The sequence below is a fragment of the Sturnira hondurensis genome, unplaced genomic scaffold (genome assembly GCF_014824575.4).
Source record: "Sturnira hondurensis isolate 20B ecotype Veracruz unplaced genomic scaffold, ASM1482457v3 Scaffold0022319, whole genome shotgun sequence".
Taxonomy (NCBI): Eukaryota; Metazoa; Chordata; class Mammalia; order Chiroptera; family Phyllostomidae; genus Sturnira; species Sturnira hondurensis.
The window spans coordinates 7,037,091-7,053,709 of NW_028094950.1; the positions used below are offsets into that span (position 1 = coordinate 7,037,091).

A 16,619-nucleotide genomic window follows, 5' to 3' on the forward strand; every position below is an offset into this window, starting at 1 on the left:
TGGAAGGACAGATAAAGTGCTTCTCAGATAAGGTCAAGTTCAAGGAGTTCATCATCACCAAGCCCTTATTATATGAAATACTAAAGGGACTTATATAAGAAAAAGAAGATGAAAAATATTAACAATGAAAGGATAGCAAACACACAGGTATTAACAACCACACCTAAAACAAAAGCAAACCAAGAGGACAGCTAGATCAGGAGCAGAACCATAGAAATGAAGAACACATGGAGGGTTAGCAACAGGGGAGTGGGAGGAGGAGAAGGGGGGAGAAGGCACAGAAAATAGCATAGACAGTAGGTAGAAAATAGATAGGGGGTGGGCGAGAATAGTGGGGGAAATACAGAATCTAAAGAACTTGAGACACGTGGTTATAAACTAAGGGGGGAAGAATGGTGGGGGAGGGAGTGTGCGGGTGGAGGGGAATGAAGGGGGGGAATAGAACAACTGTAATGGTATAATCAATAAAATATATTTTTTAAAAAAGAAACATCAATGTGAAAGACAAGCATCTATCAGTTGCTTCTTGTACATGCCCTGACTGAGACAGGACCTGCAACCCAGGCATGTATCCTGATGTAGAATCAAACCAGTGACCTTTCAATTTGTAGGATGCTCAGCCAACTGACCCACACCAGTCAGGGCATAAAACGATTTTTAAAAATAACAGAAGAGCACTCCCCAGAGCTGAATGACTTAAATCTCAAGTGGAGAGAAGCCAACAAATTCTCTGCACAGTGAACAACAAAAGGCCTTTACTTAGTCCCATTACTATTAATGTCAGAGTATCATGTAGGGCAATAAAATAGTAAAAGTTTCACAAAGAAAAATTTGAAGGTCACCACAGAAAGAACCAAAACAAGATAATTTCTATGCCATTACAGGAAAGAAAATGCAAGAAATAAAACACAACAATAAAGCTGTTAAAAATTAGAAAGGAAAAAAGATCAAGAAAATAAGAGATTGAAAACATGATATTATATGGCAGGAATAAATTCAAACTTTTTCTATTGACATTTATATAAATATAAATAAATAAATCTACTAATAAATGATAGAAACCTACTCTTAGATTGGGTTTTTAAAAATCCAGTTATATGATATTTATAAGCCAGTCATATATTTAAAAACACCAAATGTAAAACTAAAAAATGGAAATATATTTTAGAAAAATGTTAATAAAAACAGAGCAGGTGAAATGTTATCAGACAAAAGAGACTTTTTAATGAAAAGCATTAAAAGGGGTAGATGTGGTTATCACATATTGATTGCTAGAAGGTAAAATGCAACCAGAGAATCGTGTATTATTACATATTCAAAAGAGTAGATCCAAATCACAGAGAGCAAAAGTTTATGGAAATACTGTAGAAGAAACCAACAAAGTCACAACTCACTGCAGAGGAAGCCACTTTTGGTTGGAAGCAACACAAGTTAAGTCCCCTTCTTGGAGAAGGAGGACCTGAGATCAGAAATAGAAGCCTTCCTTTAGAAAGTCTTGAATCTGCTTGAATAAAGGTGAACTAGAAAGCAATTCACTTGGGCTTCAAGTACTGATGCTATGCTTCAAGTACAAGTGTGTTTTTCTGGGAACCTGGATATTTACAACCTAGTGAACTAAACAAACAAATTATTAGTGAAAACTTAGGTTAGGATAAAAGATGCCAAATGAGATTAAATTCAAGTAGTCTTCACAGTCTATGGTAAATGACAGATTACTTTCTTTTTTTTTTCCTTTTTTCTTTTTAGCCATTTGATTAGGAGATGAGGATTCTCTTGTCAAATCATCTCACTAAGGAGCCCACCTTTTCCTATATGAAATGTAAATCCCTGTGTGTATGGACATCAAGGTTGTGAGAAACATTAAGATAATGATGGGAAGTCACAAAGCATTGCTAATGTGGGAACTAATAATTTCCTTGAGTGTACCTATTGTTAATCCTTGTAGATACAGGTGAATTTAAAGTGAATTCACTTTCTGAACATTTTCTTTTAAACACTTGAAACTTAATCCCTTGTTTCACATACTCTAAAAACTTAGTACAGCGTAGTCCTGCCAGTGTGGCTCAGTTGGTTGGAATGTCTTCCCATGCACCAAAAGGTTGTGGGTTTGGTCCTTTGTAAGGGCACCTATGAGAGACAAGTGATCGATATTTCTCTCTCATCTACGTCTCTCTCTCTCTCTCTCTCTCTCTCAGCAATGAAAAAAATGTTCTCCAGTGAGGATTTAAAAACAATAGTTAATGTAAAATGCAAGTCTGCTCTTCTGAAGTAGCCTTTATACACTTCTGTCTTCCAGTTGCAGTTGTTCATGTTAATTTTATTAAATAAAGGCACTTCAGACAGTTTCTAAACCTAAAATATAATGTAAATCTTTGTTCTTTCCAAACCAGTAATCAATTGAATGCTAATTGAAATAATATCATAGAAGATACTTCTAGAACATCGTGTTGACAAGAATTTACAGGTTTTTGGTCAAGGTGTGGATAAATAACCTTATGCATGGCTGAGGAATAGGTAAATTCATAATGTCTTTTAAGAGCAATTTGGCAGTATCTATATAATACTTAATTTTTAGATTAATATTTGCACTCAGCTATTTCACTGCTAAATAGCCAACCAAGAGAAATGTGTGCTTCTTAGTACCAACAGATTTATCTAAGCCTGTTCACTTCAGCATTACTTATAAAAGCAAAAGATGCAGCATCTCAAAAATGCATCACTGGGGTAGTCAAAACAGAGGTCTGGTGCATCTATGCTCTGGAAAACCATGCAGCCTTTAAATAGAAGAAGGTGGGCAACATGAGAAGGTCCTCAATAACCATTTTCAGGAAGAAGCATGCTGTGGAGAAAAATTTATGTTAAAATCCACTGCGCCCTGGCTGGCGTAGCTCGGTGGATTGAGCACGGGCCTGCGAATCAGACGATCGCGGTTCGATTCCCAGTCAGGGCACATGCCTGGGTTGCAAACCGGTTCCTTGCAGGCTAACTACCAGCAGGGGATGCACAAAAGGCAACCATAAATTGATGTTTCTCTCCCTCTCTCCTTCCCCTCTAAAAATAAATAAATAAATAAATAATCCACTGCATATGTGTGTGTATGCTTATAGGTGTATAACTATGCTAAGAACTATATCTGAGAAGACACATATCACATTGTTATCTCGGCCTGTGCCTAGAAATGGGTAAATTTCTTATTTAAAATTTTTTCCTGTCCTCTCCTGACTGAATTATCAGCAGCTACACATTGTAATCAGTGAACAATATGATGCCATCTTCCTCACAGCCACATGCACAACTGAATGACAGAGCAAGACAGTGTCTCCTCTCAATCAACAGCTAAATCAACACATGGAAGTTTGGCTCTTCATCTGCACAATCTGGGATCACTGAATATTGGGAGTAGTGGTGCCCAAGAAAGAACCCACCCACGAGGGAAGACAGCCTTGACTCTGTTTAAGTTTGAAGATGAGATGGACTGCTGGTTGATTTGGGCTCCTCATAATATACTAGATAGGGGGTGGGGGGTAACTGTACTTTTGGGGGTGATTGTGATTAAGAGGGGAAATGGGTCTGCTTCTTCACAATGGGGGAGAAAGGACCGAGCCTGAAGTTAATGAGATCCCTGGGGTGCCTGTGGCACTCCCATGTGCAGTAGTATCATGGTCAATGGCCAATCATGGTAACCCTGTAAAGGCAGGACCACTAAAGACTTGGATGTTATAGAAATGAAATTTGGGGTCATTCCACCAGGTGACAAATCCTGATCAGCCGAAGTGCCAGGAGAGTGTAAGAAACCATGGAGAAGGTGGTGGAAGGAGGAGGCTAGGATAGTCAACCATGAAAGAAGTGTCAGAGCCAAAAGCATTAGGGAGAGAAGAGGTTACTTGCAAAGAAGTTGCCAGGGTATCAGACCTTGAGGGGACAAGCTTACCAAACAAAACCACACTGGGTGTTAAAAAAATTCTCCCAGATTGTTAGTGTTGACAAGTTTTTATCCATGTGCTCATGGTGGCAAAACAGAACTTCTCCCACATGATCACCATAGTCACACAATGTGGTGCCGTATCTTTAGGCATCAGCATTGCAAAACTTGGAAATACGTTGTATTTCCTAGGGAGTCAGCAGTTTATGGAAAATGCTTGAGGACTTCTGGTCAGAATGGTGGCATAGGTAAACACAGCTCACCTCCTCATACAGCCACATCAAAATTACAACTTAACTATAGAACATCCAAAATTCAAAACCATCAGCTATAGAGCTGAAAAGGAAATCCTACAACTAAGGAATTAAAGAAGAAGCCACACAGAGATGAGTAGGAGAGCTGGAGACACAGAAAGCATTGGTCCCACACCCATATGCGGCAGATAAAAACCAGGAGGGATGTCTTAGGAGCGAGGAATTCCAGCCCCCCACAAGTCCCTCAGCCCAGGGTTCCAGGGCCAGGAAGATAAGTCTTCATAATTTCTAGTTGTAAAAACCAGCAGGGATTGAGACAGTAGAAGACAGAAACTTCTAAAGTCCCACGTAGTTACTCTTAAAGGGCCCATGCACAGACTTACTTGGACTCACTTCCTCTGAAATCCAGCATGGGAGCAGCAGATTGAAAATCATCAGAGACCTATGGGGAGGAACTGAATTGTCCAGCATCAGGGTGAGAGCTGGAAGGTGGGATGGCAGCTTTCTCCCAGAAAGAAGTGCTGACAGAGGCCATTGTTCCTTTTCTGAGCCCTCCCCACCACAGAGTCACAGAGCCCATGGGTGGGCACCATATCTGAGACTCCAACAACCTGGCTCACACTTTTTGCCCCACGCTGGTGATTCTCTCTGGCCCTGCTCCACCCAACTTTCAAGCCCACCCAAGCTGTTTCCAGTGGTGTTCCATATGAATGGCTTGTCTTGGCCTGTGCTTCAGATTTTCCAAAATTATCTAAAATAAGCAGCATCTGGCTCAGAGACCCCATATCTCTTGCTAAGTTGTCCCAGTCCCAGTCCTAGCAGTTGCCAGCCTTTATTCACAGACTGGACTCACCTGGGCACCTCCAAACCAAGCACAAATAGCATACATCTGTATATCACTTATGCTGGGTTGCCTGGGAAACAACACAGGTGGTGGCTGACCTTTGACATGACAACAGTAATCAAGACTCAACTACAAGAGGAGGGTGTACACAGCCCACACAGTGGGTACACCTCAAGTACCTAGCTTAGGTGATAAGGTAGGCTGTGTCACTGGATTCTACTGAATACCTACTACATTAGGCCATTCTACCAAGCCTGGAAAACATAGCAGCTCTACCTAATAGAACACAGAAAGAAATGAACACAGGAAGCCTGCCAAAATGAGAAGACAAACACGGCCCAAATAAAAGAACAAAACACACTTCCAGAAAGAGAGAGAGAGAAAAAACTAAACAAAATGAAGACAAGCAATCTACTAGATGCAGAGTTCAAAAACTGGCTATAAGGCCCCAGCTGGTGTAGCTCAGTGGATTGAGTGCAGGCCTGTGAACCAAAGGATCGCAGTTCGATTCCCAGTCAGGGCACATGCCTGGGTTGCAGGCCAGTTCCCAGCAGGGGAGCATGAGAGGCAACCATACATTGGTATTTCTCTCCACCTCTACTTCCCTTCCTCTCTAAAGATAAATAAACAATAATAAAAGATCTTTTAAAAATGAAAAAAAAAACTAGCTATAAGGATGCTCAATGAACTTAGTAAGAACCTCAACAGTATTTTAAAAAGTCCAGACTTCCGGCCAAGGTGGAGGCATAGGTGGAAACACTGTGCCCCCTCCCACAACTAAATTTAAAGACAGCGAAGTTTTAGAAACAAAAATGCAGCCAAAACGTTGAAAATTGAACTGTACGGAAGTCCGACAACAACACAAACCACTCAGCCAGACCAGTAGGAGGGGCAGAGTCAGCAGCAGAGTGGGGCTGGGCTGAAAAGATCATTCTGTCTGACTGACCTAGGAGTGAAGGCAGAGGTGGTTGGTGGATCCCAAGCGTGGGGTGGCGATGAGCAGACCCAGTGAGGGCGCAAGGCAGCTGGCTGACTGTGCTCACACAATCGCACGCAGATAAACCAAGTGAAGGAGCGAACAGTGAGACAGACCTTGTAGGCTAGGGCCCCAGTGACAGGAATTAGAGCCTGAAAGCACCAACTGGAAAGACTTTCAGGGGTTGAGGTGCTAGGAGATGTGCCCAGCCTCACAGGAGAGTTTGTTGGGGAGACCCACAGGGTCCTAGAACGTACACAAGCCCACACACCTGGGAACCAGCACCAGAAGGGCCGAATTTACTTGTGGGAAGTGGCAGAGGGGACCAAAATCTGAGAGTGAACCCAACAAATGCCATTGCTCCCTCTCTGACCCCGCCCCCAGTCACAACCCAGCAATTGGGCTGACCCACCCTGGTGAACACCTAAGCCTCCGCCCCTCATACATAACAGGCACAAACAGACCAAAACATTCCAGCTCAAGCAGAAGAGCTCAAAGCCCCAGAGCCAATACTTCTAAGCAGCAAAGAGATAGCCAATCTATCAGATGCACAGTTCCAAACACTGGTGATCAGGATGCTCAGAGAACTGGTCGATTTTGGTCGCAAATTAGATGAAAAAATGAAGGCTACACTAAGTGAAATGAAGCAAAATGTACAGGGAACCAATAGTGATGGAAACAAAACTGGGACTAAAATCAATGGAGTGGATGAGAAGGAAGGAAGAAACAACCAAACAGAAAAGAATGAAGAAGCAAGAATTCAAAAAAATGAGGACAGGCTTAGGAACTTTCAGGACATCTTTAAACATTCCAACATCTGAATTATAGGAGTACCAGAAGGGGAAGAGGAAGGGCAACAAGTGGAAAACTTAATTGAGCAAACAATAAAGGAGAACTTTCCCAGTCTGGCAAAGAACATAGACTTCCAGGAAGTCCAGGAAGCTCAGAGAGTCCCAAAGAAGGTGGACCCAAGAAGAAACACACCAAAGCACATCATAATTTCATTAGCCAAAATGAAAATGAAGTAGAGAATCCTAGAAGCAGCAGGAGACAAGGGAACAGTCACCTACAAAGGAGTTCCCATCAGACTGTCAGCGGATTTCTCAAAAGAGACCTTACAGCAAGAAGGAACTAGACAGAAATATTCCAAGTCGTGAAATCCAAAGACCCACATCCAAGATTGCTCTATCCAGCAAAGCTCTCATTTAGAATAGAAGGGCAGATAAAAACACTTCTCAGATAAGGTCAAATTCAAGGAGTTCATCATCATCAAGCTCTTATTATATGAAATGTTAAAGGGACTTATTTAAGAAAAAGAAGATAAAAAATAGAAACAGTGAAAGGACAGCAAACTCACAGTTATTAACAAGCACACCTAAAACAAAAGCAACCTAAGAGGACAGCTAGATCAGGAGTGGAACCATAGAAATGGAGATCACATGGAGGGTTAGCAACTGGGGAGTGGGAAAAGGAGAATGGGGGAGAAGCTACAGAGAATAAGTAGCATAGATGGTAGGTAGAAAATAGGGGGGAGGGCAGGAATACTATGGGAAATACAGAATCTAAAGAACTTGTGACACATGGACATGAATGAAAGGGGGGAATGGTGGGCGAGGGGTGTGCAGGGTGGAGAGGGGTGAAGGGGGGAATGGGACAACTTTAATGGCATAATCAATAAAACATATTTTTTAAAAGTCCATTAAAAAACAAAGGATACACTACTTGAAGAAACAATTTACAAGAATCAACAGTAGAGTGAATGAAGCCTAGAATCAATTCAATGATTTGGAACACAAGGAAGCCAAAAACAAAAACAAAAAACCAAGCTCTAAGAACAACAAGGAAAAAAAAAGAATAAAAAAAGTGAGGATAGGGTACAGAGCCTTTGGGACAACTTCAAGTGTAGCAATATTCACATCATGGGAGTGCTGAAAGGAGAAGGGAGAGAGCAAGAAACTAAAAACCTATTTGAAAAAAATGACAGAAAACTTCCCTAATTTGGTGAAGGGAATAGACATACAAGTCAGGAAGAACAGAGTTCCAAACGAGTCCTAAAAAGGCCACACCAATACACAACATAATTAAATTATGAAGGTGAAAAACAAAGAGAGAACTTTAAAAGCAGTAAGAGAAAAGCAGATAGTTTCTTATAAAGGAGCCCCCATAAGACTGTCAGCTGATTTCTCAAAAGAAACTCTGCAGGCAAAAGGGATTGGCAAGAAATACAAAGTGATGAAAAGCAAGGACCTACACCCAAGATTACTCTACCAGCAAAGCTATCATTTAGAATTGAAGGACAGATAAAGAGCACTCCACAGGATAAAAAGCTAAAGGAGTTCATCACCACCAAAACAGCATAATATGAAATATTAAAGGGTATTTTTTAAGAAGAAGGTAAAAAATATGAACAATAAAATGGCAATGAATACATATCTATCAACAATTAAATCTAAAAACAATAAACAAACAAGCAGACCAGAAACAGAATAGATATAGAGAATGTTTTGATGTTTGTCAGATGGGAAGTGGGTCAGGGAGATGAGTAAAAAACATGAAGGGATTAAGAAGTAAAAATTGGCCCTGGCTGGTGTAGCTCAGTGGACTGAGCGTGGGCCTGTGAACCACACGATTGCAGTTCGATTCCCAGTCAGGGCACATGCCTGGGTTGCAGGCCAGTTCCCAGCAGGGGACTCACGAGAGGCAACCATACATTGATACTTCTCTCCTTCCCTTCCCCTCTAAAGATAAATAAATAAAATATTTTTTAAAAAAGAAGTACAAATTGATACTTACAGAATAGTCATGAGGATGTAAAGTATAGCATAAGGAATAGAGTAGCCAAAGAACATATATGCATGACCTATGGACCTGGCCAATGGTATGGGGATTGACTGAGACAGTGGAGTTGGGGGGGGGGCGTTGCTGAATGGAGAAGAACAAAGAGGGGAAAATTAGGAGAACTATAATAGCAGAAACAATAAAATATAATTTAAAAAGAAATACTCAAAGTTTAACTTATTTTTGGAGATTAGAAGGCAAACTATTATTTTATGAAATCCACATGCAAGTTATCATGTGGATATATATCAGGAAAATCCTGTCCACTCTACCTTCACAATATATCCAGAATTGGAACATTTCTCACCACTTCCAGCTCATAACACCATTATCTGGATATTGCCATAGCTCCTTACCTGGACTCTCAGTTGCACCCTTGACTCTTTTCATGAAATTTGCAACACAACAGTCACATAGTCACAGTTAATATATATGTTAGATCATTCACTCCTCTGCTCCCAACCCTCCCAAGTCTTCTCCTTAACTTGGAGTAAAACCAAGACCTTGTAGACAAGGTCCTAAAGAATTGGTTATCCATGTTTCCCCTCTGTGACTCATCTACTCTTCTCTCTAGTTCACTTCTCTATAGTCTCTGGCAAAGAGATTATCCTTATAAACTCTGGCATCTCTGGCATTTCTGGCAAAGGGATGATGTTATAAATTACAGTTGTGCTCTCACTCTCAGGGCCTTTGTGCTTGCTATGCCTTCTATCTGGAAAACTCTTCTTCCTGGAGCCCCTCATGACTTGCTCCCTCACCTCTGTCAGACTTTTTCGCAGTTATTACTTTCCCAATAGTCTTTCTTGACACCTAATTCTTTTGTGTTTGTTTGTTTATTAATTTAAGAACATAATAACAGGGGATTGCAGTTTGTTGACACAAAAAATCAAGTAGTATATCTTTATTACAAATTAAAAATGAGGTTCTAAAATCTCAACCTGACCAAATCTGAAACTGTTTTAAAACCTTTAAAGATCTGTTGAGAAAAATCTGGCTAAAAAAACCATATTTGTCATTACTGAAAAGAGATATCTTTAAGTAAAAATAATAAAAACCCATGCTGTGTAGATAATGCAAATAGTTCCAGTTGTCTGGTCAACACTAAAAAAAGCAAGCACTTAAGATTTTCAGTTTCAAACTTTTGCTCATTTCTGATTGCTGGAATTTTTAATTTATTTCTTCTTGTGTAACTTAACTGGATGATAGTAGAGATGGTAAGTCAGCATTTACTCCGCCTGCCCTGCTCAGCCTTCAGAGTCAACAAATCCTTAGCTGGTGGATCAGCTGTGTTAGTCTCTTTCCCATCTTGTGGTTTAGGGTTTACTGAGCATCTACATCAGTAATTAAAGCTGCAGTGACATCGATGTTGAGGTGGCTGCTGACCTTCAGTCTCACCTCTTGATTTTCCTTATCCTCTTCATTGCTGTCCTCTCTAGGCTGTCTTTTGGGAGGAGGGCCCCTGTGGATCATGATCTATAGCCCCAATATGTGTTCTGTCTCATTGGTCAACCTTGTTCTCCCACACCCCAGTCGTGAGCACTCTCTATCCCTTCTGCCTGCATAGGAGGGTCGGAGTACTATTCAGGGAGGGTCAATGCCCACAGGGTCTCTGCACGTAGCAAGGTGGGAACAGTGGCCTGTGGTAGGATGGGTTCTGCTAGGCCTGGCCTTTGGGAGCACTCTCCGAACTCTCATTCTTTCCCCCATTCTCACTTTCCTGGTAATGGCTTGGAGGACCACTCTGGTACCCTATTCTTCATGGCCTATTAAAAACTAACCCAACTACTTCATTGTTATATTTCCCCCATAGCACATATCATTGTTTGATATTATATATACATCTACTCAATTATTATATCTGTTACCTACCACAATGTAAGTTCTGTGGGGGCAGGACCTCATTTGTCTGTCTGTTTACATCTTAAGCCTATGTCTTCTGAAGGAGATTGCCTGGCATACTGTAGACCAGGGGTGTCAAACTCATTTTCACTAGGGGCCACATCAATGTCGAGGTTGTCTTCAAAGGGCTGAGTATAATTTCAAGTCCTTAAGAGTTAAGGAGTAGTTATATTTATAAAGTCCTAAAATTATTTCGGCCCTTTTAAGGCATGGCGCTGATATAGCCCCTGGTGAAAATGAGTTTGACATGCCTTCTGTAGATGCTCAGTAAGTACTTGTTGAGTGGATGCTTAGATGCATGTGTGAGTAAACGGAGAAACATACCCCGTTCTCTGTGAGAATGACTCAACAACTCAAAGTGGTTGATTATGCCTAAATTAACATGGGAATACAAGGCAGTACTGTGGGAGGGAGGCACAGGGATGAGCTACCCAGATGCCCTCCCTTCCAGGAAGGACAGGGTGCCCAGTGTGGGGAGTGTGGCCTGTGCCCACAGCCCTCTCCCATCAGGTTATACCCATGTTGGGGTGACCCTCATCTGGTGACTGGGCAACATGGGTATTAAAGCCCAGCACAGGGCAGCTCTGAAAGGCACTGCTGTTGGAATCCCAGAACTCCCTGCTGGATTGGCTGAGGTTTGTGGGATCCTCACGGCTATTAAACTTTTTCACTCTGCCTTTTCTCCCTTCTTTTCACAGGCGTGGATCCCTAATAAATAGCTTGCACCCCAATGTCAGACAAATACTAATCAGAATACCAAGTAAAAGCAGAACAAGGAAACAATGTCCATCAATAGTGAAATTGTAGTAAACAAGTTATGGTGCATATAATGAAATGAAGGGAAGATGACACGTGAATAAAGGATATTATACAAACTGATGCCAAATGATTCTGATACATTATTTTTCTTTTTTAATATATTTTATTGATTATGCCATTACACTTGTCCTATTTCCCTCTTTCATTCCCCTCCACCATGCACACCACCTCCCCCACCATTCTTCCCCCCTTAGTTCATGTCCATGTGTCACAAGTTCTTTACCTTCTACATTTCCCACATTATTCTTGCCCTCCCCCTGTCTATTTTCTACCTACCACCCATGCTACTTGTTCTCTGTACCTTCTCCCCCATTCTCCTTTTCCCACTCCCCTGTTGCTAACCCTCCTTGTGATCTCCATTTCTATGGCTCCACTCCTGATGTAGCTGGGCCCTTAGATTGCTTTTGTTTTAGGTGTGGTTGTTAGTAACTGAGTTTGCTGTCCTTTCACTGTTCATATTTTTCATCTTCTTTTTCTTAGATAAGTCCCTTTAACATTTCATATAATAAGGGCTTGGTGATGATGAACTTCTTGAATTTGACCTTATCTGAGAAGTGTTTTTATCTGCCCTTCTATTCTAAATGAGAGATTTGCTGGATAGAGCAATCTTGGATGTGGGTCTTTGGATGTCATGACTTGAAATACTTCTTCCCAGCTCCTTCTTGCCTGTAAGGTCTCTTTTGAGAAATCCGCTGACAGTCTGATGGGAACTCCTTTGTAGGTGACTGTTCTCTTATGTTTTCTGCTTCTAGAATTCTCTCCTTCATTTAATCTTGGCTAATGTAACTATGAAGCACCTTGGTGTGTTCCTCCTTGGGTCCACCTTCTTTGGGACTCTCTGAGCTTCCTGGACTTCCTGGAAGTCTATGTTCTTTGCCAGACTGGGAAAGTTCTCCTTTATTGTTTGCTCAATTAAGTTTTCCACTTGTTGCCCTTCCTCTTCCCCTTCTGGTACTCCTATAATTCAGATGTTGGAATGTTTAAAGATGTCCTGAAAGTTCCTAAGCCTGTCCTCATTTTTTTGAATTCTTGCTTCTTCATTCTTTTCTGTTTGGTTGTTTCTTCCTTCCTTCTCGTCCACTCCATTGATTTTAGTCCCAGTTTTGTTTCCATCACTATTGGTTCCCTGTACATTTTGCTTCATTTCACTTAGTGTAGCCTTCATTTTTTCATCTAATTTGCGACCAAAATCGACCAGTTCTCTGAGCATCCTGATCACCAGTGTTTGGAACTGTGCATCTGATAGGTTGGCTATCTCTTTGCTGCTTAGAAGTATTGGCTCTGGGGCTTTGAGCTCTTCTTCTGCTTGAGCCAGAATGTTTTGGTCTGTTTGCACCTGTTATGTATGAGGGGCGGAGGCTTAGGTGTTCACCAGGGTGGGTCAGCCCAATTGCTGGGTTGTGACTGGGGGCGGGGTCAGAGAGGGAGCAATGGCATTTGTTGGGTTCACTCTCAGATTTTGGTCCCCTCTGCCACTTCCCACAAGTAAATTCGGCCCTTCTGGTGCTGGTTCCCAGGTGTGTGGGCTTGTGTACGTTCTAGGACCCTGTGGGTCTCCCCAACAAACTCTCCTGTGAGGCTGGGCACATCTCCTGGCACCTCAACCCCTGAAAGTTTTTCCATTCAGTGCTTTTAGGTTTTATCTCCCATCACTGGGGCCCTGGGTTGTGCAGTCTGTTCACTGATCGTTCTTAAACCTGCCTGGTTTATCTGTGCACAAAGGTGTGTCTGTGGTCAGCCTGCCACCTTGTGTGTCTCACTGGGTTTGCTCATTTTTCCCCCAAGCCCGTGTGTGCCAAGCATCCACTCTTCCTGCCGGGACCCCTCTCCACCAGCCACCGATTCCTCCCCTCTTACCGATCTGGATGAATGGTTTGTGGTGTCGGACATCTGTGCAGTTCAATTTTCTGTCTGCTTTGGTTTTGTTTCTGTTTCTAAATATTTGTTGTCCTTAAATTTGGTTGTGCTAGGAGGACAGTATTTCCACCTATGCCTCCATCTTGGCCAGAAGTCCCTGATACATTGATAATTGAATTAAAAAGCAGGTAGCACAACACAATTTTATTTATATAGAAAATATAATCTAAAATTGATCTGCTTCCTTCTCTACCTTTAAGACACTCAAGTTCCTTTGTGTTGGCAAGATAGTGTGTATGAGAGACCTATACAGAGTTTCCAGGATGCAAGTGAACCCCTTTCATGAAGACAGCACACGTGCAGAGAGCCCAGACCAGGGCGTCGGGTGGAACCGGACAGGAAGTCTGGCTCTTTTCCTCACCAGGTGAGTGATCTAGAGCAGGTCACGCAATGACTCTGAACCTCAGTCCATCAGCGAAAATGTCTCCCGTGGTTCTTGTGAGAACTGAAGGGTTAATGTACAGCGAGTGCCTGGCAAAATCCTGATCACAGATGTGATGTACAATAAAAGTTTGTTCCCATCCCCAGCTCCTCCTGTCCCAACTGGCCAGGAACCCTAATCTCCTTCACCCTCTTTCTTCCTTCTCTGTAGAGTGAGGTGAGCTAGGCCAGAGCTGGGGGTGCTTAGTGTCTGAGGCCCCAGAGGACACTCAGATGCCAGGAGACTCAGGTTATGCTCAAACAAGAGGAAAGAAAAAGGCTCCTCTAGACCTGGGTGTGCAGTGGTGGGGACACCATTAATTCTGGGAAATTCTGATGCAGGAAGTGAAAGTATTGTGGGGAAAAAAAAGAAAAAACAGACCGCACCTGTGGACCCTTTTGGAAAACTCCCCCCACCCAAATGGTAACAATGAGGAAGTCAAGGGAGCTTGACAGAACCTGAAATTGACCAGACACACCCTGGAGGAGGAGATCAAAGCTGGCCCCATATATAACATCTTCACACATGCAGTCTCCGCTTGTGTTCCAATTATTATTTACTGCTCAATGTTGACAACACGGGAGATCCCAGACCATAGACTCCTGAGTTTTCAGACACAGGGACCAGCAGGACTCCAGGCACTCACGTGACTCCTCCCTTGGTCTCCTCCACTCCACTCTCCAGGATTTCATTTTATCCAACTCTACTCATTGCTGCCCAACAAAACCAAGCATCACAGCCTCCAGACTTTGCACAGGTAACTGGGCTGGGGATGCAGGTGAGACCAGGGGGACAGGGAGGTAGTCAGACAAAGCAGAAGAGGGGAATGTGGGTCCCAAGTGGGACAAATAGGAAAAGATATAAAAAAAGGCAGCTGGGAGATTAAATGACCAAGTGGAATTTCAATTCACTTAACTGGTTTTGGATTGAAGTATGGCAGCCAAACCTTAGTCACAAACTGAGGTTCACACTCAGCCCCATCCCCAGCCCTATCTTCCCACTGCCTAGCCACACCCCTAACTCTAACATTAAACAGATTTGTTAGAGTTAACCCCCAACCAGAGCTTCAACCCCAGAGTCAACTTGAAACTTGGAAACCAGTCCCAACCCCAAGGTGACGTTCAAGTTTCTCCTATTTCCAACTTCAGAGCCAAGCTTAGGCCATACTCTATCCATGGCATCAACATGAATATTGATCCCAGTCATAGGAGAAAATGCAGCCTTCACTGCAGCCCCCGTGTTAGACCCATCCTAGTAATACATTTAGCTCCAACTTCCCTCCATTTTCAATCCAACACTCAATCATACTCCAGCCCAAACACCAGTCCCCATCCTATTTCTGATCTCAGCTGCAAACCCAGGCAGGTGCCACAAGGCAGGTGAGGGCCCATGTGACTGAGGATGTGCTGGTCCATGAGTGGTCAGAGGCCTGGGCATCCCCTACACCACAGCCTCCTCCAGCTTTCCCTGTACCAGCATTCCTCCCTGCCTGGTCTCTGGGGCCTCTCCTCCTCCCCTGTCTCGGTCCTCCTTGTCCTAAAGTCCTCTCCTCTTGCAGGGCTGCCTGTGCCCCAGGTCCTCCTGCAGCATCTCTGCTCTGGACCCCGCCGCTTCCTGCTCTTCCTGGGCCTCAGCCTCCTCCTGCTGGTCAGCATCTGTGTGGTTGGATCCAAAAGTGAGGGTCACAGGGTGGGCAGTAATGGGGGCAATAGTGAGTGGGGTTCAGTGATGTGGGCACTGATGATCATCATGGTGGAAGATGGGTAATGTAGTCAAATTATTTAACCTCTCTCAGCCTTACTTCCCTCATTTGCAAGCTTGAACAAAACAGTGCCTGTCCCTTTGGGATGAGGAGCAGTGAGGGCCCAATGAGACAACGCACGTCAAGTGCCCCACTTGATGCCAGTACAGGAAGCACCTGATGACTCTTAGCACTCAGTGTGCTGTCTGCCCAATCAGGTTCCAAGATTCAGAGGGACCTGGAGACTCTGAGAGCAACTTACAGCAACTTCACTTCAAACACTGAGGCAGAGGTCCAGGCACTGCATGCCCAGGGTGAGCCTGGCTGAAAGGGGCTCTGGACTGGGATGAGAGGGTGTGGGGGGCTGGGAGCTGAATCCTGAGCACTGAGTCCTCATGTCCTCCAGGTGGCCTCTTGCAAGAAATGATAACATCTCTGAGAGCAGAGGTGGAAAACCAGGGGCAGCAGCTGCAAGCTGGTGAGAGACCCTCCAGGAGTGTGTATACAAGGGCAGGGTGGGGCTCTCGGACACAGGTTGGATGGGAGCAGCCTGTGGTGCTGAGCGCCCTCCCTTCCAGCTCACAGCTTGAATGACAAGGTGTTCTCTTTGGAGAGCAAGCTGGAGAAAGAGCAGCAGGAACTCAAAGCAGGTCAGGCCTCTCTCCCCTCCACTGGGCCTGATGTGGTGGGAGGACAGTTAGGGTCCAGGGCTGAACCCCCTGGAGTGTCCCACTGCCTTTCTGTGTGTGTCCCAGGCTATTCTGACATGGTCATGTGAGTCCAGGAGCTGGCCAGAGACCTGAACTGTAAATAATGGATGATGTCTGAGGGATGCAAATGATGTTTGGAGGGGTGGGAGCATTGAAACCATGCCACTTTCTGCAGTGTGCAGGTTGTTATTGTCAATTTTTTTTAGAGTAAAAAGAAGAGAAATATATAAAACATTCTGATCTGTCTGCTTTATTGGGGATTAGGGAGGGGAGGGGGC

At 43.4% G+C, this 16,619-nt stretch overlaps 1 long non-coding RNA gene across 1 annotated transcript; it reads left to right on the forward strand.

The window, feature by feature from the left end:
* Positions 1 to 14,366: 14,366 nt before the first annotated feature.
* On the forward strand, positions 14,367 to 15,940 carry LOC118979412 (uncharacterized). The gene is made up of 3 exons (XR_005064906.1): positions 14,367 to 14,647; positions 15,449 to 15,565; positions 15,850 to 15,940. It is a non-coding gene; the product is annotated as an uncharacterized LOC118979412 (long non-coding RNA).
* Positions 15,941 to 16,619: the final 679 nt, after the last annotated feature.